This window comes from Taudactylus pleione, unplaced genomic scaffold, assembly GCF_031769625.1.
Source record: "Taudactylus pleione unplaced genomic scaffold, aTauple2 ptg000085l, whole genome shotgun sequence".
Lineage (NCBI taxonomy): Eukaryota > Metazoa > Chordata > Amphibia > Anura > Myobatrachidae > Taudactylus > Taudactylus pleione.
Genome location: NW_028284487.1, coordinates 10,993,987 through 11,016,946, shown reverse-complemented (window position 1 = coordinate 11,016,946; position 22,960 = coordinate 10,993,987). Strand labels below are relative to the sequence as shown.

At 35.9% G+C, this 22,960-nt stretch overlaps 4 non-coding genes across 4 annotated transcripts; all 4 read right to left on the bottom strand.

The window, feature by feature from the left end:
- Window positions 1-8,099: 8,099 nt before the first annotated feature.
- TRNAI-AAU (transfer RNA isoleucine (anticodon AAU)) lies at window positions 8,100-8,173 on the bottom strand. Its single transcript has one exon. It is a non-coding gene; the product is annotated as a tRNA-Ile (tRNA).
- Window positions 8,174-10,747: 2,574 nt separating this feature from the next.
- TRNAI-AAU (transfer RNA isoleucine (anticodon AAU)) lies at window positions 10,748-10,821 on the bottom strand. Its single transcript has one exon. It is a non-coding gene; the product is annotated as a tRNA-Ile (tRNA).
- Window positions 10,822-10,894: 73 nt separating this feature from the next.
- On the bottom strand, window positions 10,895-10,968 carry TRNAI-AAU (transfer RNA isoleucine (anticodon AAU)). The gene has a single exon. It is a non-coding gene; the product is annotated as a tRNA-Ile (tRNA).
- Window positions 10,969-21,040: 10,072 nt separating this feature from the next.
- On the bottom strand, window positions 21,041-21,114 carry TRNAL-AAG (transfer RNA leucine (anticodon AAG)). Its single transcript has one exon. It is a non-coding gene; the product is annotated as a tRNA-Leu (tRNA).
- Window positions 21,115-22,960: the final 1,846 nt, after the last annotated feature.

The window sequence follows — 22,960 nt, the reverse complement described above, 5'->3', positions numbered from 1 at the left end:
GGATTTAAAAATTCTCTGTTTTGTATGTGTCTATGATGTTCTCTAGCAAGTTTCAAGGGCTGCTAACTGTAGCCAATGCATTCATCCCACACTTCATGCACTTTGCCGCTGGATAAAATCCCTTCTTGGCATTTCTTGTAGGACAACAATAAAAATCACATGGCCCGTATGGGGATCAAACACATGACCTTGGTGTTATTAGCACCACGCTCTAACCAACTGAGCTAACCGGCCAAACATAAAAGCATCAGCAAACACAAAAATGCCAAATGTACCTAAAACAGGAGAACATTCAGTATTTCAAAGATCAGCAATATTGAGTAGAGGAAGAATCTCTAATAATGGGTTCCATGGTGTAATGGTGAGCACTTTGGACTTTGAATCCAGTAATCTGATTTCAAATCTTGGTGGGACCTAACTTTGTTCAATTTCCTTAAAGTTGAATTTTAGGATAGCTTATCTATATTTAAACTTTGTATAAATCCCATCATCTTCAGTGGTTTTTTTACTCCAAACGAATTTTGAAGCTGTTTCAAATCAGTTTTCAACTGGAGAGATGTTTGTCAAACATTTGGAAATAGGAAAAGTTGCAATAAGAATGCAGTGATCCATCACTTGTGCTATGGTTTTAAGATATTCTGGTCTTAAGAATTTTCTTCTTCAGTGTGCACTAATGAGAGTAAAGTTCTGTTCTTCTTCTCTTCTTAAAACTTAGTCCCCATAGTAGATTCAATCACCAAATAAATGTCCTGATTGATTAATTTGCCTTAGCATTTCTTAGATTTGCCATATTGCTATATTTGAGAAAAAGTTTTTTATGTATGCCATATAGAGAAATGCTGCATCAGCCAAAGGATGACATTTTTGTTTATTCCTAACATGGATTTAAAAATTCTCTGTTTTGTATGTGTCTATGATGTTCTCTAGCAAGTTTCAAGGGCTGCTAACTGTAGCCAATGCATTCATCCCACACTTCATGCACTTTGCCGCTGGATAAAATCCCTTCTTGGCATTTCTTGTAGGACAACAAGAAAAAGCACATGGCCCGTATGGGGATCGAACACATGACCTTGGTGTTATTAGCACCACGCTCTAACCAACTGAGCTAACCGGCCAAACATAAAAGCATCAGCAAACACAAAAATGCCAAATGTACCTAAAACAGGAGAACATTCAGTATTTCAAAGATCAGCAATATTGAGTAGAGGAAGACTCTCTAATAATGGGTTCCATGGTGTAATGGTGAGCACTTTGGACTTTGAATCCAGTAATCTGATTTCAATTCTTGGTGGGACCTAACTTTGTTCAATTTCCTTAAAGTTGAATTTTAGGATAGCTTATCTATATTTAAACTTTGTATAAATCCCATCATCTTCAGTGGTTTTTTTACTCCAAACGAATTTTGAAGCTGTTTCAAATCAGTTTTCAACTGGAGAGATGTTTGTCAAACATTTGGAAATAGGAAAAGTTGCAATAAGAATGCAGTGATCCATCACTTGTGCTATGGTTTTAAGATATTCTGGTCTTAAGAATTTTCTTCTTCAGTGTGCACTAATGAGAGTAAAGGTCTGTTCTTCTCTTCTTAAAACTTAGTCCCCCATAGTAGATTCAATCACCAAATAAATGTCCTGATTGATTAATTTGCCTTAGCATTTCTTAGATTTGCCATATTGCTATATTTGAGAAAAAGTTTTCTATGTATGCCATAAAGAGAAATGCTGCATCAGCCAAAGGATGACATTTTTGTTTATTCCTAACATGGATTTAAAAATTCTCTGTTTTGTATGTGTCTATGATGTTCTCTAGCAAGTTTCAAGGGCTGCTAACTGTAGCCAATGCATTCATCCCACACTTCATGCACTTTGCCGCTGGATAAAATCCCTTCTTGGCATTTCTTGTAGGACAACAATAAAAATCACATGGCCCGTATGGGGATCGAACACATGACCTTGGTGTTATTAGCACCACGCTCTAACCAACTGAGCTAACTGGCCAAACATAAAAGCATCAGCAAACACAAAAATGCCAAATGTACCTAAAACAGGAGAACATTCAGTATTTCAAAGATCAGCAATATTGAGTAGAGGAAGATTCTCTAATAATGGGTTCCATGGTGTAATGGTGAGCACTTTGGACTTTGAATCCAGTAATCTGATTTCAAATGTTGGTGGGACCTAACTTTGTTCAATTTCCTTAAAGTTGAATTTTAGGATAGCTTATCTATATTTAAACTTTGTATAAATCCCATCATCTTCAGTGGTTTCTTCACTCCAAACTAATTTTGAAACTGTTTCAAATCAGTTTTCAACTGGAGAGATGTTTGTCAAACATTTGGAAATAGGAAAAGTTGCAATAAGAATGCAGTGATCCATCACTTGTGCTATGGTTTTAAGATATTCTGGTTTTAAGAATTTTCTTCTTCAGTGTGCACTAATGAGAGTAAAGGTCTGTTCTTCTTCTCGTCTTAAAACTTAGTCCCCCATAGTAGATTCAATCACCAAATAAATGTCCTGATTGATTAATTTGCCTTAGCATTTCTTAGATTTGCCATATTGCTATATTTGAGAAAAAGTTTTCTATGTATGCCATATAGAGAAATGCTGCATCAGCCAAAGGATGACATTTTTGTTTATTCCTAACATGGATTTAAAAATTCTCTGTTTTGTATGTGTCTATGATGTTCTCTAGCAAGTTTCAAGGGCAGCTAACTGTAGCCAATGCATTCATCCCACACTTCATGCACTTTGCCGCTGGATAAAATCCCTTCTTGGCATTTCTTGTAGGACAACAATAAAAATCACATGGCCCGTATGGGGATCGAACACATGACCTTGGTGTTATTAGCACCACGCTCTAACCAACTGAGCTAACTGGCCAAACATAAAAGCATCAGCAAACACAAAAATGCCAAATGTACCTAAAACAGGAGAACATTCAGTATTTCAAAGATCAGCAATATTGAGTAGAGGAAGACTCTTTAATAATGGGTTCCATGGTGTAATGGTGAGCACTTTGGACTTTGAATCCAGTAATCTGATTTCAAATCTTGGTGGGACCTAACTTTGTTCAATTTCCTTAAAGTTGAATTTTAGGATAGCTTATCTATATTTAAACTTTGTATAAATCCCATCATCTTCAGTGGTTTTTTTACTCCAAACTAATTTTGAAGCTGTTTCAAATCAGTTTTCAACTGGAGAGATGTTTGTCAAACATTTGGAAATAGGAAAAGTTGCAATACGAATGCAGTGATCCATCACTTGTGCTATGGTTTTAAGATATTCTGGTCTTAAGAATTTTCTTCTTCAGTGTGCACTAATGAGAGTAAAGGTCTGTTCTTCTTCTCTTCTTAAAACTTAGTCCCCCATAGTAGATTCAATCATCAAATAAATGTCCTGATTGATTAATTTGCCTTAGCATTTCTTAGATTTGCCATATTGCTATATTTGAGAAAAAGTTTTTTATGTATGCCATATAGAGAAATGCTGCATCAGCCAAAGGATGACATTTTTGTTTATTCCTAACATGGATTTAAAAATTCTCTGTTTTGTATGTGTCTATGATGTTCTCTAGCAAGTTTCAAGGGCTGCTAACTGTAGCCAATGCATTCATCCCACACTTCATGCACTTTGCCGCTGGATAAAATCCCTTCTTGGCATTTCTTGTAGGACAACAAGAAAAAGCACATGGCCCGTATGGGGATCGAACACATGACCTTGGTGTTATTAGCACCAAGCTCTAACCAACTGAGCTAACTGGCCAAACATAAAAGCATCAGCAAACACAAAAATGCCAAATGTACCTAAAACAGGAGAACATTCAGTATTTCAAAGATCAGCAATATTGAGTAGAGGAAGATTCTCTAATAATGGGTTCCATGGTGTAATGGTGAGCACTTTGGACTTTGAATCCAGTAATCTGATTTCAAATCTTGGTGGGACCTAACTTTGTTCAATTTCCTTAAAGTTGAATTTTAGGATAGCTTATCTATATTTAAACTTTGTATAAATCCCATCATCTTCAGTGGTTTTTTTACTCCAAACTAATTTTGAAGCTGTTTCAAATCAGTTTTCAACTGGAGAGATGTTTGTCAAACATTTGGAAATAGGAAAAGTTGCAATAAGAATGCAGTGATCCATCACTTGTGCTATGGTTTTAAGATATTCTGGTTTTAAGAATTTTCTTCTTCAGTGTGCACTAATGAGAGTAAAGGTCTGTTCTTCTTCTTGTCTTAAAACTTAGTCCCCCATAGTAGATTCAATCACCAAATAAATGTCCTGATTGATTAATTTGCCTTAGCATTTCTTAGATTTGCCATATTGCTATTTTTGAGAAAAAGTTTTCTATGTATGCCATATAGAGAAATGCTGCATCAGCCAAAGGATGACATTTTTGTTTATTCCTAACATTGATTTAAAAATTCTCTGTTTTGTATGTGTCTATGATGTTCTCTAGCAAGTTTCAAGGGCTGCTAACTGTAGCCAATGCATTCATCCCACACTTCATGCACTTTGCCGCTGGATAAAATCCCTTCTTGGCATTTCTTGTAGGACAACAATAAAAATCACATAGCCCGTATGGGGATCAAACACATGACCTTGGCATTATTAGCACCACGCTCTAACCAACTGAGCTAACCGGCCAAACATAAAAGCATGAGCAAACACAAAAATGCCAAATGTACCTAAAACAGGAGAACAATCAGTATTTCAAAGATCAGCAATATTGAGTAGAGGAAGATTCTCTAATAATGGGTTCCATGGTGTAATGGTGAGCACTTTGGACTTTGAATCCAGTAATCTGATTTCAAATCTTGGTGGGACCTAACTTTGTTCAATTTCCTTAAAGTTGAATTTTAGGATAGCTTATCTATATTTAAACTTTGTATAAATCCCATCATCTTCAGTGGTTTCTTAACTCAAAACTAATTTTGAAACTGTTTCAAATCAGTTTTCAACTGGAGAGATGTTTGTCAAACATTTGGAAATAGGAAAAGTTGCAATAAGAATGCAGTGATCCATCACTTGTGCTATGGTTTTAAGATATTCTGGTTTTAAGAATTTTCTTCTTCAGTGTGCACTAATGAGAGTAAAGGTCTGTTCTTCTTCTTGTCTTAAAACTTAGTCCCCCATAGTAGATTCAATCACCAAATAAATGTCCTGATTGATTAATTTGCCTTAGCATTTCTTAGATTTGCCATATTGCTATTTTTGAGAAAAAGTTTTCTATGTATGCCATATAGAGAAATGCTGCATCAGCCAAAGGATGACATTTTTGTTTATTCCTAACATTGATTTAAAAATTCTCTGTTTTGTATGTCTATGATGTTCTCTAGCAAGTTTCAAGGGCTGCTAACTGTAGCCAATGCATTCATCCCACACTTCATGCACTTTGCCGCTGGATAAAATCCCTTCTTGGCATTTCTTGTAGGACAACAATAAAAATCACATGGCCCGTATGGGGATCAAACACATGACCTTGGCATTATTAGCACCACGCTCTAACCAACTGAGCTAACCGGCCAAACATAAAAGCATCAGCAAACACAAAAATGCCAAATGTACCTAAAACAGGAGAACATTCAGTATTTCAAAGATCAGCAATATTGAGTAGAGGAAGATTCTCTAATAATGGGTTCCATGGTGTAATGGTGAGCACTTTGGACTTTGAATCCAGTAATCTGATTTCAAATCTTGGTGGGACCTAACTTTGTTCAATTTCCTTAAAGTTGAATTTTAGGATAGCTTATCTATATTTAAACTTTGTATAAATCCCATCATCTTCAGTGGTTTTTTTTACTCCAAACTAATTTTGAAGCTGTTTCAAATCAGTTTTCAACTGGAGAGATGTTTGTCAAACATTTGGAAATAGGAAAAGTTGCAATAAGAATGCAGTGATCCATCACTTGTGCTATGGTTTTAAGATATTCTGGTCTTAAGAATTTTCTTCTTCAGTGTGCACTAATGAGAGTAAAGGTCTGTTCTTCTTCTCTTCTTAAAACTTAGTCCCCCATAGTAGATTCAATCACCAAATAAATGTCCTGATTGATTAATTTGCCTTAGCATTTCTTAGATTTGCCATATTGCTATTTTTGAGAAAAAGTTTTCTATGTATGCCATATAGAGAAATGCTGCATCAGCCAAAGGATGACATTTTTGTTTATTCCTAACATTGATTTAAAAATTCTCTGTTTTGTATGTGTCTATGATGTTCTCTAGCAAGTTTCAAGGGCTGCTAACTGTAGCCAATGCATTCATCCCACACTTCATGCACTTTGCCGCTGGATAAAATCCCTTCTTGGCATTTCTTGTAGGACAACAATAAAAATCACATGGCCCGTATGGGGATCGAACACATGACATTGGCGTTATTAGCACCACGCTCTAACCAACTGAGCTAACCGGCCAAACATAAAGGCATCAGCAAACACAAAAATGCCAAATGTACCTAAAACAGGAGAACATTCAGTATTTCAAAGATCAGCAATATTGAGTAGAGGAAGATTCTCTAATAATGGGTTCCATGGTGTAATGGTGAGCACTTTGGACTTTGAATCCAGTAATCTGATTTCAAATCTTGGTGGGACCTAACTTTGTTCAATTTCCTTAAAGTTGAATTTTAGGATAGCTTATCTATATTTAAACTTTGTATAAATCCCATCATCTTCAGTGGTTGTTTTTACTCCAAACTAATTTTGAAGCTGTTTCAAATCAGTTTTCAACTGGAGAGATGTTTGTCAAACATTTGGAAATAGGAAAAGTTGCAATAAGAATGCAGTGATCCATCACTTGTGCTATGGTTTTAAGATATTCTGGTCTTAAGAATTTTCTTCTTCAGTGTGCACTAATGAGAGTAAAGGTCTGTTCTTCTTCTCTTCTTAAAACTTAGTCCCCCATAGTAGATTCAATCACCAAATAAATGTCCTGATTGATTAATTTGCCTTAGCATTTCTTAGATTTGCCATCTTGCTATTTTTGAAAAAAACAGTTTTCTATTTATGCCATATAGAGAAATGCTGCATCAGCCAAAGGATGACATTTTTGTTTATTCCTAACATGGATTTAAAAATTCTCTGTTTTGTATGTGTCTATGATGTTCTCTAGCAAGTTTCAAGGGCTGCTAACTGTAGCCAATGCATTCATCCCACACTTCATGCACTTTGCCGCTGGATAAAATCCCTTCTTGGCATTTCTTGTAGGACAACAAGAAAAAGCACATGGCCCGTATGGGGATCGAACACATGACATTGGCGTTATTAGCACCACGCTCTAACCAACTGAGCTAACCGGCCAAACATAAAGGCATCAGCAAACACAAAAATGCCAAATGTACCTAAAACAGGAGAACATTCAGTATTTCAAAGATCAGCAATATTGAGTAGAGGAAGATTCTCTAATAAAGGGTTCCATGGTGTAATGGTGAGCACTTTGGACTTTGAATCCAGTAATCTGATTTCAAATCTTGGTGGGACCTAACTTTGTTCAATTTCCTTAAAGTTGAATTTTAGGATAGCTTATCTATATTTAAACTTTGTATAAATCCCATCATCTTCAGTGGTTGTTTTTACTCCAAACTAATTTTGAAGCTGTTTCAAATCAGTTTTCAACTGGAGAGATGTTTGTCAAACATTTGGAAATAGGAAAAGTTGCAATAAGAATGCAGTGATCCATCACTTGTGCTATGGTTTTAAGATATTCTGGTCTTAAGAATTTTCTTCTTCAGTGTGCACTAATGAGAGTAAAGGTCTGTTCTTCTTCTCTTCTTAAAACTTAGTCCCCCATAGTAGATTCAATCACCAAATAAATGTCCTGATTGATTAATTTGCCTTAGCATTTCTTAGATTTGCCATCTTGCTATTTTTGAAAAAAACAGTTTTCTATTTATGCCATATAGAGAAATGCTGCATCAGCCAAAGGATGACATTTTTGTTTATTCCTAACATGGATTTAAAAATTCTCTGTTTTGTATGTGTCTATGATGTTCTCTAGCAAGTTTCAAGGGCTGCTAACTGTAGCCAATGCATTCATCCCACACTTCATGCACTTTGCCGCTGGATAAAATCCCTTCTTGGCATTTCTTGTAGGACAACAAGAAAAAGCACATGGCCCGTATGGGGATCGAACACATGACCTTGGCGTTATTAGCACCACGCTCTAACCAACTGAGCTAACCGGCCAAACATAAAAGCATCAGCAAACACAAAAATGCCAAATGTACCTAAAACAGGAGAACATTCAGTATTTCAAAGAGCAGCAATATTGAGTAGAGGAAGATTCTCTAATAATGGGTTCCATGGTGTAATGGTGAGCACTTTGGACTTTGAATCCAGTAATCTGATTTCAAATCTTGGTGGGACCTAACTTTGTTCAATTTCCTTAAAGTTGAATTTTAGGATAGCTTATCTATATTTAAACTTTGTATAAATCCCATCATCTTCAGTGGTTTTTTTACTCCAAACTAATTTTGAAGCTGTTTCAAATCAGTTTTCAACTGGAGAGATGTTTGTCAAACATTTGGAAATAGGAAAAGTTGCAATAAGAATGCAGTGATCCATCACTTGTGCTATGGTTTTAAGATATTCTGGTCTTAAGAATTTTCTTCTTCAGTGTGCACTAATGAGAGTAAAGGTCTGTTCTTCTTCTCTTCTTAAAACTTAGTCCCCCATAGTAGATTCAATCACCAAATAAATGTCCTGATTGATTAATTTGCCTTAGCATTTCTTAGATTTGCCATATTGCTATTTTTGAAAAAAACAGTTTTCTATGTATGCCATATAGAGAAATGCTGCATCAGCCAAAGGATGACATTTTTGTTTATTCCTAACATGGATTTAAAAATTCTCTGTTTTGTATGTGTCTATGATGTTCTCTAGCAAGTTTCAAGGGCTGCTAACTGTAGCCAATGCATTCATCCCACACTTCATGCACTTTGCCGCTGGATAAAATCCCTTCTTGGCATTTCTTGTAGGACAACAAGAAAAAGCACATGGCCCATATGGGGATCAAACACATGACCTTGGCGTTATTAGCACCATGCTCTAACCAACTGAGCTAACCGGCCAAACATAAAAGCATCAGCAAACACAAAAATGCCAAATGTACCTAAAACAGGAGAACATTCAGTATTTCAAAGATCAGCAATATTGAGTAGAGGAAGATTCTCTAATAATGGGTTCCATGGTGTAATGGTGAGCACTTTGGACTTTGAATCCAGTAATCTGATTTCAAATCTTGGTGGGACCTAACTTTGTTCAATTTCCTTAAAGTTGAATTTTAGGATAGCTTATCTATATTTAAACTTTGTATAAATCCCATCATCTTCAGTGGTTTTTTTACTCCAAACTAATTTTGAAGCTGTTTCAAATCAGTTTTCAACTGGAGAGATGTTTGTCAAACATTTGGAAATAGGAAAAGTTGCAATAAGAATGCAGTGATCCATCACTTGTGCTATGGTTTTAAGATATTCTGGTTTTAAGAATTTTCTTCTTCAGTGTGCACTAATGAGAGTAAAGGTCTGTTCTTCTTCTTGTCTTAAAACTTAGTCCCCCATAGTAGATTCAATCACCAAATAAATGTCCTGATTGATTAATTTGCCTTAGCATTTCTTAGATTTGCCATATTGCTATATTTGAGAAAAAGTTTTTTATGTATGCCATATAGAGAAATGCTGCATCAGCCAAAGGATGACATTTTTGTTTATTCCTAACATGGATTTAAAAATTCTCTGTTTTGTATGTGTCTATGATGTTCTCTAGCAAGTTTCAAGGGCTGCTAACTGTAGCCAATGCATTCATCCCACACTTCATGCACTTTGCCGCTGGATAAAATCCCTTCTTGGCATTTCTTGTAGGACAACAATAAAAATCACATGGCCCGTATGGGGATCGAACACATGACCTTGGTGTTATTAGCACCACGCTCTAACCAACTGAGCTAACCGGCCAAACATAAAAGCATCAGCAAACACATAAATGCCAAATGTACCTAAAACAGGAGAACATTCAGTATTTCAAAGATCAGCAATATTGAGTAGAGGAAGATTCTCTAATAATGGGTTCCATGGTGTAATGGTGAGCACTTTGGACTTTGAATCCAGTAATCTGATTTCAAATCTTGGTGGGACCTAACTTTGTTCAATTTCCTTAAAGTTGAATTTTAGGATAGCTTATCTATATTTAAACTTTGTATAAATCCCATCATCTTCAGTGGTTTTTTTACTCCAAACTAATTTTGAAGCTGTTTCAAATCAGTTTTCAACTGGAGAGATGTTTGTCAAACATTTGGAAATAGGAAAAGTTGCAATAAGAATGCAGTGATCCATCACTTGTGCTATGGTTTTAAGATATTCTGGTTTTAAGAATTTTCTTCTTCAGTGTGCACTAATGAGAGTAAAGGTCTGTTCTTCTTCTTGTCTTAAAACTTAGTCCCCCATAGTAGATTCAATCACCAAATAAATGTCCTGATTGATTAATTTGCCTTAGCATTTCTTAGATTTGCCATATTGCTATATTTGAGAAAAAGTTTTTTATGTATGCCATATAGAGAAATGCTGCATCAGCCAAAGGATGACATTTTTGTTTATTCCTAACATGGATTTAAAAATTCTCTGTTTTGTATGTGTCTATGATGTTCTCTAGCAAGTTTCAAGGGCTGCTAACTGTAGCCAATGCATTCATCCCACACTTCATGCACTTTGCCGCTGGATAAAATCCCTTCTTGGCATTTCTTGTAGGACAACAAGAAAAAGCACATGGCCCATATGGGGATCGAACACATGACCTTGGCGTTATTAGCACCACGCTCTAACCAACTGAGCTAACCGGCCAAACATAAAAGCACTTTGCCGCTGGATAAAATCCCTTCTTGGCATTTCTTGTAGGACAACAAGAAAAAGCACATGGCCCGTATGGGGATCGAACACATGACCTTGGCGTTATTAGCACCACGCTCTAACCAACTGAGCTAACCGGCCAAACATAAAAGCATCAGCAAACACAAAAATGCCAAATGTACCTAAAACAGGAGAACATTCAGTATTTCAAAGATCAGCAATATTGAGTAGAGGAAGACTCTCTAATAATGGGTTCCATGGTGTAATGGTGAGCACTTTGGACTTTGAATCCAGTAATCTGATTTCAAATCTTGGTGGGACCTAACTTTGTTCAATTTCCTTAAAGTTGAATTTTAGGATAGCTTATCTATATTTAAACTTTGGATAAATCCCATCATCTTCAGTGGTTTCTTCACTCCAAACTAATTTTGAAACTGTTTCAAATCAGTTTTCAACTGGAGAGATGTTTGTCAAACATTTGGAAATAGGAAAAGTTGCAATAAGAATGCAGTGATCCATCACTTGTGCTATGGTTTTAAGATATTCTGGTTTTAAGAATTTTCTTCTTCAGTGTGCACTAATGAGAGTAAAGGTCTGTTCTTCTTCTCTTCTTAAAACTTAGTCCCCCATAGTAGATTCAATCACCAAATAAATGTCCTGATTGATTAATTTGCCTTAGCATTTCTTAGATTTGCCATATTGCTATATTTGAGAAAAAGTTTTTTATGTATGCCATATAGAGAAATGCTGCATCAGCCAAAGGATGACATTTTTGTTTATTCCTAACATGGATTTAAAAATTCTCTGTTTTGTATGTGTCTATGATGTTCTCTAGCAAGTTTCAAGGGCTGCTAACTGTAGCCAATGCATTCATCCCACACTTCATGCACTTTGCCGCTGGATAAAATCCCTTCTTGGCATTTCTTGTAGGACAACAAGAAAAAGCACATGGCCCGTATGGGGATCGAACACATGACCTTGGCGTTATTAGCACCACGCTCTAACCAACTGAGCTAACCGGGAAAACATAAAAGCATCAGCAAACACAAAAATGCCAAATGTACCTAAAACAGGAGAACATTCAGTATTTCAAAGATCAGCAATATTGAGTAGAGGAAGACTCTCTAATAATGGGTTCCATGGTGTAATGGTGAGCACTTTGGACTTTGAATCCAGTAATCTGATTTCAAATCTTGGTGGGACTTAACTTTGTTCAATTTCCTTAAAGTTGAATTTTAGGATAGCTTATCTATATTTAAACTTTGGATAAATCCCATCATCTTCAGTGGTTTCTTCACTCCAAACTAATTTTGAAACTGTTTCAAATCAGTTTTCAACTGGAGAGATGTTTGTCAAACATTTGGAAATAGGAAAAGTTGCAATAAGAATGCAGTGATCCATCACTTGTGCTATGGTTTTAAGATATTCTGGTTTTAAGAATTTTCTTCTTCAGTGTGCACTAATGAGAGTAAAGGTCTGTTCTTCTTCTCGTCTTAAAACTTAGTCCCCCATAGTAGATTCAATCACCAAATAAATGTCCTGATTGATTAATTTGCCTTAGCATTTCTTAGATTTGCCATATTGCTATATTTGAGAAAAAGTTTTCTATGTATGCCATATAGAGAAATGCTGCATCAGCCAAAGGATGACATTTTTGTTTATTCCTAACATGGATTTAAAAATTCTCTGTTTTGTATGTGTCTATGATGTTCTCTAGCAAGTTTCAAGGCCTGCTAACTGTAGCCAATGCATTCATCCCACACTTCATGCACTTTGCCGCTGGATAAAATCCCTTCTTGGCATTTCTTGTAGGACAACAATAAAAATCACATGGCACCGTATGGGGATCAAACACATGACCTTGGCATTATTAGCACCACGCTCTAACCAACTGAGCTAACCTGCCAAACATAAAAGCATCAGCAAACACAAAAATGCCAAATGTACCTAAAACAGGAGAACATTCAGTATTTCAAAGATCAGCAATATTGAGTAGAGGAAGATTCTCTAATAATGGGTTCCATGGTGTAATGGTGAGCATTTTGGACTTTGAATCCAGTAATCTGATTTCAAATCTTGGTGGGACCTAACTTTGTTCAATTTCCTTAAAGTTGAATTTTAGGATAGCTTATCTATATTTAAACTTTGTATAAATCCCATCATCTTCAGTGGTTTTTTTACTCCAAACTAATTTTGAAGCTGTTTCAAATCAGTTTTCAACTGGAGAGATGTTTGTCAAACATTTGGAAATAGGAAAAGTTGCAATAAGAATGCAGTGATCCATCACTTGTGCTATGGTTTTAAGATATTCTGGTTTTAAGAATTTTCTTCTTCAGTGTGCACTAATGAGAGTAAAGGTCTGTTCTTCTTCTTGTCTTAAAACTTAGTCCCCCATAGTAGATTCAATCACCAAATAAATGTCCTGATTGATTAATTTGCCTTAGCATTTCTTAGATTTGCCATATTGCTATTTTTGAGAAAAAGTTTTCTATGTAAGCCATATAGAGAAATGCTGCATCAGCCAAAGGATGACATTTTTGTTTATTCCTAACATGGATTTAAAAATTCTCTGTTTTGTATGTGTCTATGATGTTCTCTAGCAAGTTTCAAGGGCTGCTAACTGCAGCCAATGCATTCATCCCACACTTCATGCACTTTGCCGCTGGATAAAATCCCTTCTTGGCATTTCTTGTAGGACAACAAGAAAAAGCACATGGCCCGTATGGGGATCGAACACATGACCTTGGTGTTATTAGCACCACGCTCTAACCAACTGAGCTAACCGGCCAAACATAAAAGCATCAGCAAACACAAAAATGCCAAATGTACCTAAAACAGGAGAACATTCAGTATTTCAAAGATCAGCAATATTGAGTAGAGGAAGACTCTCTAATAATGGGTTCCATGGTGTAATGGTGAGCACTTTGGACTTTGAATCCAGTAATCTGATTTCAAATCTTGGTGGGACCTAACTTTGTTCAATTTCCTTAAAGTTGAATTTTTGGATAGCTTATCTATATTTAAACTTTGTATAAATCCCATCATCTTCAGTGGTTTCTTCACTCCAAACTAATTTTGAAACTGTTTCAAATCAGTTTTCAACTGGAGAGATGTTTGTCAAACATTTGGAAATAGGAAAAGTTGCAATAAGAATGCAGTGATCCATCACTTGTGCTATGGTTTTAAGATATTCTGGTTTTAAGAATTTTCTTCTTCAGTGTGCACTAATGAGAGTAAAGGTCTGTTCTTCTTCTCGTCTTAAAACTTAGTACCCCATAGTAGATTCAATCACCAAATAAATGTCCTGATTGATTAATTTGCCTTCGCATTTCTTAGATTTGCCATATTGCTATATTTGAGAAAAAGTTTTTTATGTATGCCATATAGAGAAATGCTGCATCAGCCAAAGGATGACATTTTTGTTTGTTCCTAACATGGATTAAAAAATTCTCTGTTTTGTATGTGTCTATGATGTTCTCTAGCAAGTTTCAAGGCCTGCTAACTGTAGCCAATGCATTCATCCCACACTTCATGCACTTTGCCGCTGGATAAAATCCCTTCTTTGCATTTCTTGTAGGACAACAAGAAAAAGCACATGGCCCGTATGGGGATCAAACACATGACCTTGGCGTTATTAGCACCACGCTCTAACCAACTGAGCTAACCGGCCAAACATAAAAGCATCAGCAAACACAAAAATGCCAAATGTGCCTAAAAGAGGAGAACATTCAGTATTTCAAAGATCAGCAATATTGAGTAGAGGAAGACTCTCTAATAATGGGTTTCATGGTGTAATGGTGAGCACTTTGGACTTTGAATCCAGTAATCTGATTTCAATTCTTGGTGGGACCTAACTTTGTTCAATTTCCTTAAAGTTGAATTTTAGGATAGCTTATCTATATTTAAACTTTGTATAAATCCCATCATCTTCAGTGGTTTTTTTACTCCAAACTAATTTTGAAGCTGTTTCAAATCAGTTTTCAACTGGAGAGATGTTTGTCAAACATTTGGAAATAGGAATAGTTGCAATAAGAATGCAGTGATCCATCACTTGTGCTATGGTTTTAAGATTTTCTGGTTTTAAGAATTTTCTTCTTCAGTGTGCACTAATGAGAGTAAAGGTCTGTTCTTCTTCTTGTCTTAAAACTTAGTCCCCCATAGTAGATTCAATCACCAAATAAATGTCCTGATTGATTAATTTGCCTTAGCATTTCTTAGATTTGCCATATTGCTATTTTTGAGAAAAAGTTTTCTATGTATGCCATATAGAGAAATGCTGCATCAGCCAAAGGATGACATTTTTGTTTATTCCTAACATGGATTTAAAAATTCTCTGTTTTGTATGTGTCTATGATGTTCTCTAGCAAGTTTCAAGGGCTGCTAACTGTAGCCAATGCATTCATCCCACACTTCATGCACTTTGCCGCTGGATAAAATCCCTTCTTGGCATTTCTTGTAGGACAACAATAAAAATCACATGGCACCGTATGGGGATCGAACACATGACCTTGGCGTTATTAGCACCACGCTCTAACCAACTGAGCTAACCTGCCAAACATAGAAGCATCAGCAAACACAAAAATGCCAAATGTACCTAAAACAGGAGAACATTCAGTATTTCAAAGATCAGCAATATTGAGTAGAGGAAGATTCTCTAATAATGGGTTCCATGGTGTAATGGTGAGCACTTTTGACTTTGAATCCAGTAATCTAATTTCAAATCTTGGTGGGACCTAACTTTGTTCAATTTCCTTAAAGTTGAATTTTAGGATAGCTTATCTATATTTAAACTTTGTATAAATCCCATCATCTTCAGTGGTTTTTTTACTCCAAACTAATTTTGAAGCTGTTTCAAATCAGTTTTCAACTGGAGAGATGTTTGTCAAACATTTGGAAATAGGAAAAGTTGCAATAAGAATGCAGTGATCCATCACTTGTGCTATGGTTTTAAGATATTCTGGTTTTAAGAATTTTCTTCTTCAGTGTGCACTAATGAGAGTAAAGGTCTGTTCTTCTTCTTGTCTTAAAACTTAGTCCCCCATAGTAGATTCAATCACCAAATAAATGTCCTGATTGATTAATTAGCCTTAGCATTTCTTAGATTTGCCATATTGCTATATTTGAGAAAAAGTTTTCTATGTATGCCATATAGAGAAATGCTGCATCAGCCAAAGGATGACATTTTTGTTTATTCCTAACATGGATTTAAAAATTCTCTGTTTTGTATGTGTCTATGATGTTCTCTAGCAAGTTTCAAGGGCTGCTAACTGTAGCCAATGCATTCATCCCACACTTCATGCACTTTGCCGCTGGATAAAATCCCTTCTTGGCATTTCTTGTAGGACAACAATAAAAATCACATGGCCCTTATGGGGATCGAACACATGACCTTGGTGTTATTAGCACCACACTCTAACCAACTGAGCTAACCGGCCAAACATAAAAACATCAGCAAACACAAAAATGCCAAATGTACCTAAAACAGGAGAACATTCAGTATTTCAAAGATCAGCAATATTGAGTAGAGGAAGATTCTCTAATAATGGGTTCCATGGTGTAATGGTGAGCACTTTGGACTTTGAATCCAGTAATCTGATTTCAAATCTTGGTGGGACCTTACTTTGTTCAATTTCCTTAAAGTTGAATTTTAGGATAGCTTATCTATATTTAAATTTTGTATAAATCCCATCATCTTCAGTGGTTTTTTTACTCCAAACTAATTTTGAAGCTGTTTCAAATCAGTTTTCAACTGGAGAGATGTTTGTCAAACATTTGGAAATAGGAAAAGTTGCAATAAGAATGCAGTGATCCATCACTTGTGCTATGGTTTTAAGATATTCTGGTCTTAAGAATTTTCTTCTTCAGTGTGCACTAATGAGAGTAAAGGTCTGTTCTTCTTCTCTTCTTAAAACTTAGTCCCCCATAGTAGATTCAATCACCAAATAAATGTCCTGATTGATTAATTTGCCTTAGCATTTCTTAGATTTGCCATATTGCTATATTTGAGAAAAAGTTTTCTATGTATGCCATATAGAGAAATGCTGCATCAGCCAAAGGATGACATTTTTGTTTATTCCTAACATGGATTTAAAAATTCTCTGTTTTGTATGTGTCTATGATGTTCTCTAGCAAGTTTCAAGGGCTGCTAACTGTAGCCAATGCATTCATCCCACACTTCATGCACTTTGGCGCTGGATAAAATCCCTTCTTGGCATTTCTTGTAGGACAACAATAAAAATCAAATGGCCCGTATGGGGATCGAACACATGACCTTGGTGTTATTAGCACCACGCTCTAACCAACTGAGCTAACCGGCCAAACATAAAAGCATCAGCAAACACAAAAATGCCAAATGTACCTAAAACAGGAGAACATTCAGTATTTCAAAGATCAACAATATTGAGTAGAGGAAGATTCTCTAATAATGGGTTCCATGGTGTAATGGTGAGCACTTTGGACTTTGAATCCAGTAATCTGATTTCAAATCTTGGTGGGACCTAACTTTGTTCAATTTCCTTAAAGTTGAATTTTAGGATAGCTTATCTATATTTAAACTTTGTATAAATCCCATCATCTTCAGTGGTTTTTTTACTCCAAACTAATTTTGAAGCTGTTTCAAATCAGTTTTCAACTGGAGAGATGTTTGTCAAACATTTGGAAATAGGAAAAGTTGCAATAAGAATGCAGTGATCCATCACTTGTGCTATGGTTTTAAGATATTCTGGTTTTAAGAATTTTCTTCTTCAGTGTGCACTAATGAGAGTAAAGGTCTGTTCTTCTTCTCTTCTTAAAACTTAGTCCCCCATAGTAGATTCAATCACCAAATAAATGTCCTGATTGATTAATTTGCCTTAGCATTTCTTAGATTTGCCATATTGCTATATTTGAGAAAAAGTTTTCTATGTATGCCATATAGAGAAATGCTGCATCAGCCAAAGGATGACATTTTTGTTTATTCCTAACATGGATTTAAAAATTCTCTGTTTTGTATGTGTCTATGATGTTCTCTAGCAAGTTTCAAGGGCTGCTAACTGTAGCCAATGCATTCATCCCACACTTCATGCACTTTGCCGCTGGATAAAATCCCTTCTTGGCATTTCTTGTAGCACAACAAGAAAAAGCACATGGCCCGTATGGGGATCGAACACATGACCTTGGCATTATTAGCACCACGCTCTAACCAACTGAGCTAACCGGCCAAACATAAAAGCATCAGCAAACACAAAAATGCCAAATGTACCTAAAACAGGAGAACATTCAGTATTTCAAAGATCAGCAATATTGAGTAGAGGAAGACTCTCTAATAATGGGTTCCATGGTGTAATGGTGAGCACTTTGGACTTTGAATCCAGTAATCTGATTTCAAATCTTGGTGGGACCTAACTTTGTTCAATTTCCTGAAAGTTGAATTTTAGGATAGCTTATCTATATTTAAACTTTGTATAAATCCCATCATCTTCAGTGGTTTTTTTTACTCCAAACTAATTTTGAAGCTGTTTCAAATCAGTTTTCAACTGGAGAGATGTTTGTCAAACATTTGGAAATAGGAAAAGTTGCAATAAGAATGCAGTGATCCATCACTTGTGCTATGGTTTTAAGATATTCTGGTTTTAAGAATTTTCTTCTTCAGTGTGCACTAATGAGAGTAAAGGTCTGTTCTTCTTCTCTTCTTAAAACTTAGTCCCCCATAGTAGATTCAATCACCAAATAAATGTCCTGATTGATTAATTTGCCTTAGCATTTCTTAGATTTGCCATATTGCTATTTTTGAAAAAAACAGTTTTCTATGTATGCCATATAGAGAAATGCTGCATCAGCCAAAGGATGACATTTTTGTTTATTCCTAACATGGATTTAAAAATTCTCTGTTTTGTATGTGTCTATGATGTTCTCTAGCAAGTTTCAAGGGCTGCTAACTGTAGCCAATGCATTCATCCCACACTTCATGCACTTTGCCGCTAGATAAAATCCCTTGTTTGCATTTCTTGTAGGACAACAAGAAAAAGCACATGGCCGGTATGGGGATCAAACACATGACCTTGGCGTTATTAGCACCACGCTCTAACCAACTGAGCTAACCGACCAAACATAAAAGCATCAGCAAACACAAAAATGCCAAATGTACCTAAAACAGGAGAACATTCAGTATTTCAAAGATCAGCAATATTGAGTAGAGGAAGACTCTCTAATAATGGGTTCCATGGTGTAATGGTGAGCACTTTGGACTTTGAATCCAGTAATCTGATTTCAAATCTTGGTGGGACCTAACTTTGTTCAATTTCCTTAAAGTTGAATTTTAGGATAGCTTATCTATATTTAAACTTTGTATAAATCCCATCATCTTCAGTGGTTTCTTCACTCCAAACTAATTTTGAAACTGTTTCAAATCAGTTTTCAACTGGAGAGAAGTTTGTCAAACATTTGGAAATAGGAAAAGTTGCAATAAGAATGCAGTGATCCATCACTTGTGCTATGGTTTTAAGATATTCTGGTTTTAAGAATTTTCTTCTTCAGTGTGCACTAATGAGAGTAAAGGTCTGTTCTTCTTCTCGTCTTAAAACTTAGTCCCCCATAGTAGATTCAATCACCAAATAAATGTCCTGATTGATTAATTTGCCTTAGCATTTCTTAGATTTGCCATATTGCTATATTTGAGAAAAAGTTTTCTATGTATGCCATATAGAGAAATGCTGCATCAGCCAAAGGATGACATTTTTGTTTATTCCTAACATGGATTTAAAAATTCTCTGTTTTGTATGTGTCTATGATGTTCTCTAGCAAGTTTCAAGGGCTGCTAACTGTAGCCAATGCATTCATCCCACACTTCATGCACTTTGCCGCTGGATAAAATCCCTTCTTGGCATTTCTTGTAGCACAACAAGAAAAAGCACATGGCCAGTATGGGGACCTAGGCGTTATTAGCACCACGCTCTAACCAACTGAGCTAACCGGCCAAACATAAAAGCATCAGCAAACACAAAAATGCCAAATGTACCTAAAACAGGAGAACATTCAGTATTTCAAAGATCAGCAATATTGAGTAGAGGAAGACTCTCTAATAATGGGTTCCATGGTGTAATGGTGAGCACTTTGGACTTTGAATCCAGTAATCTGATTTCAAATCTTGGTGGGACCTAACTTTGTTCAATTTCCTTAAAGTTGAATTTTAGGATAGCTTATCTATATTTAAACTTTGTATAAATCCCATCATCTTCAGTGGTTTTTTTACTCCAAACTAATTTTGAAGCTGTTTCAAATCAGTTTTCAACTGGAGAGATGTTTGTCAAACATTTGGAAATAGGAAAAGTTGCAATAAGAATGCAGTGATCCATCACTTGTGCTATGGTTTTAAGATATTCTGGTTTTAAGAATTTTCTTCTTCAGTGTGCACTAATGAGAGTAAAGGTCTGTTCTTCTTCTCTTCTTAAAACTTAGTCCCCCATAGTAGATTCAATCACCAAATAAATGTCCTGATTGATTAATTTGCCTTAATATTTCTTAGATTTGCCATATTGCTATATTTGAGAAAAAGTTTTCTATGTATGCCATATAGAGAAATGCTGCATCAGCCAAAGGATGACATTTTTGTTTATTCCTAACATGGATTTAAAAAATCTCTGTTTTGTATGTGTCTATGATGTTCTCTAGCAAGTTTCAAGGGCTGCTAACTGTAGCCAATGCATTCATCCCACACTTCATGCACTTTGCAGCTGGATAAAATCCCTTCTTGGCATTTCTTGTAGGACAATATCGCCAAGATGGGGATCGAACACATGACCTTGGTGTTATTAGCACCACGCTCTAATCAACTGAGCTAAACGGCCAAACATAAAAGCATCAGCAAACACAAAAATGCCAAATGTACCTAAAACAGGAGAACATTCAGTATTTCAAAGATCAGCAATATTGAGTAGAGGAAGACTCTCTAATAATGGGTTCCATGGTGTAATGGTGAGCTCTTTGGACTTTGAATCCAGTAATGTGATTTCAATTCTTGGTGGGACCTAACTTTGTTCAATTTCCTTAAAGTTGAATTTTAGGATAACTTATCCTAAATTTAAAAATTCTCTGTTTTGTATGTGTCTATGATGTTCTCTAGCAAGTTTCAAGGGCTGCTAGCTGTAGCCAATGCATTCATCCCACACTTCATGCACTTTTCCGCTGGATAAAATCCCTTCTTGGCATTTCTTGTAGGACAACTATAAAAATTACATGGCCCGTATGGGGATCGAACACATGACCTTGGCGTTCTTAGCACCAAGCTCTAACCAACTGAGCTAACCAGCCAAACATAAAAGCATCAGCAAACACAAAAATGCCAAATGTACATAAAACAGGAGAACATTCAGTATTTCAAAGATCAGCAATATTGAGTAGAGGAAGACTCTCTAATAATGGGTTCCATGGTGTAATGGTGAGCACTTTGGACTTTGAATCCAGTAATCTGATTTCAAATCTTGGTGGGACCTAACTTTGTTCAATTTCCTTAAAGTTGAATTTTAGGATAGCTTATCTATATTTAAACTTTGTATAAATCCCATCATCTTCAGTGTTTTTTTTTACTCCAAACTAATTTTGAAGCTGTTTCAAATCAGTTTTCAACTGGAGAGATGTTTGTCAAACATTTGGAAATAGGAAAAGTTGCAATAAGAATGCAGTGATCCATCACTTGTGCTATGGTTTTAAGATATTCTGGTTTTAAGAATTTTCTTCTTCAGTGTGCACTAATGAGAGTAAAGGTCTGTTCTTCTTCTCTTCTTAAAACTTAGTCCCCCATAGTAGATTCAATCACCAAATAAATGTCCTGATTGATTAATTTGCCTTAGCATTTCTTAGATTTGCCATATTGCTATATTTGAGAAAAAGTTTTCTATGTATGCCATATAGAGAAATGCTGCATCAGCCAAAGGATGACATTTTTGTTTATTCCTAACATGGATTTAAAAATTCTCTGTTTTGTATGTGTCTATGATGTTCTCTAGCAAGTTTCAAGGGCTGCTAACTGTAGCCAATGCATTCATCCCACACTTCATGCACTTTGCCGCTGGAAAAAATCCCTTCTTGGCATTTCTTGTAGGACAACAAGAAAAATCACATGGCCCGTATGGGGATCGAACACATGACCTTGGTGTTATTAGCACCACGCTCTAACCAACTGAGCTAACCGTCCAAACATAAAAGCATCAGCAAACACAAAAATGCCAAATGTACCTAAAACAGGAGAACATTCAGTATTTCAAAGATCAGCAATATTGAGTAGAGGAAGACTCTCTAATAATGGGTTCCATGGTGTAATGGTGAGCTCTTTGGACTTTGAATCCAGTAATGTGATTTCAATTCTTGGTGGGACCTAACTTTGTTCAATTTCCTTAAAGTTGAATTTTAGGATAGCTTATCTATATTTAAACTTTGTATAAATCCCATCATCTTCAGTGGTTTTTTTACTCCAAACTAATTTTGAAGCTGTTTCAAATCAGTTTTCAACTGGAGAGATGTTTGTCAAACATTTGGAAATAGGAAAGTTGCAATAAGAATGCAGTGATCCATCACTTGTGCTATGGTTTTAAGATATTCTGGTTTTAAGAATTTTCTTCTTCAGTGTGCACTAATGAGAGTAAAGGTCTGTTCTTCTTCTCTTCTTAAAACTTAGTCCCCCATAGTAGATTCAATCACCAAATAAATGTCCTGATTGATTAATTTGCCTTAGCATTTCTTAGATTTGCCATATTGCTATATTTGAGAAAAAGTTTTCTATGTATGCCATATAGAGAAATGCTGCATCAGCCAAAGGATGACATTTTTGTTTATTCCTAACATGGATTTAAAAATTCTCTGTTTTGTATGTGTCTATGATGTTCTCTAGCAAGTTTCAAGGGCTGCTAACTGTAGCCAATGCATTCATCCCACACTTCATGCACTTTGCCGCTGGATAAAATCCCTTCTTGGCATTTCTTGTAGGACAACAAGAAAAATCACATGGCCCGTATGGGGATCGAACACATGACCTTGATGTTATTAGCACCACGCTCTAACCAACTGAGCTAACCGGCCAAACATAAAAGCATCAGCAAACACAAAAATGCCAAATGTACCTAAAACAGGAGAACATTCAGTATTTCAAAGATCAGCAATA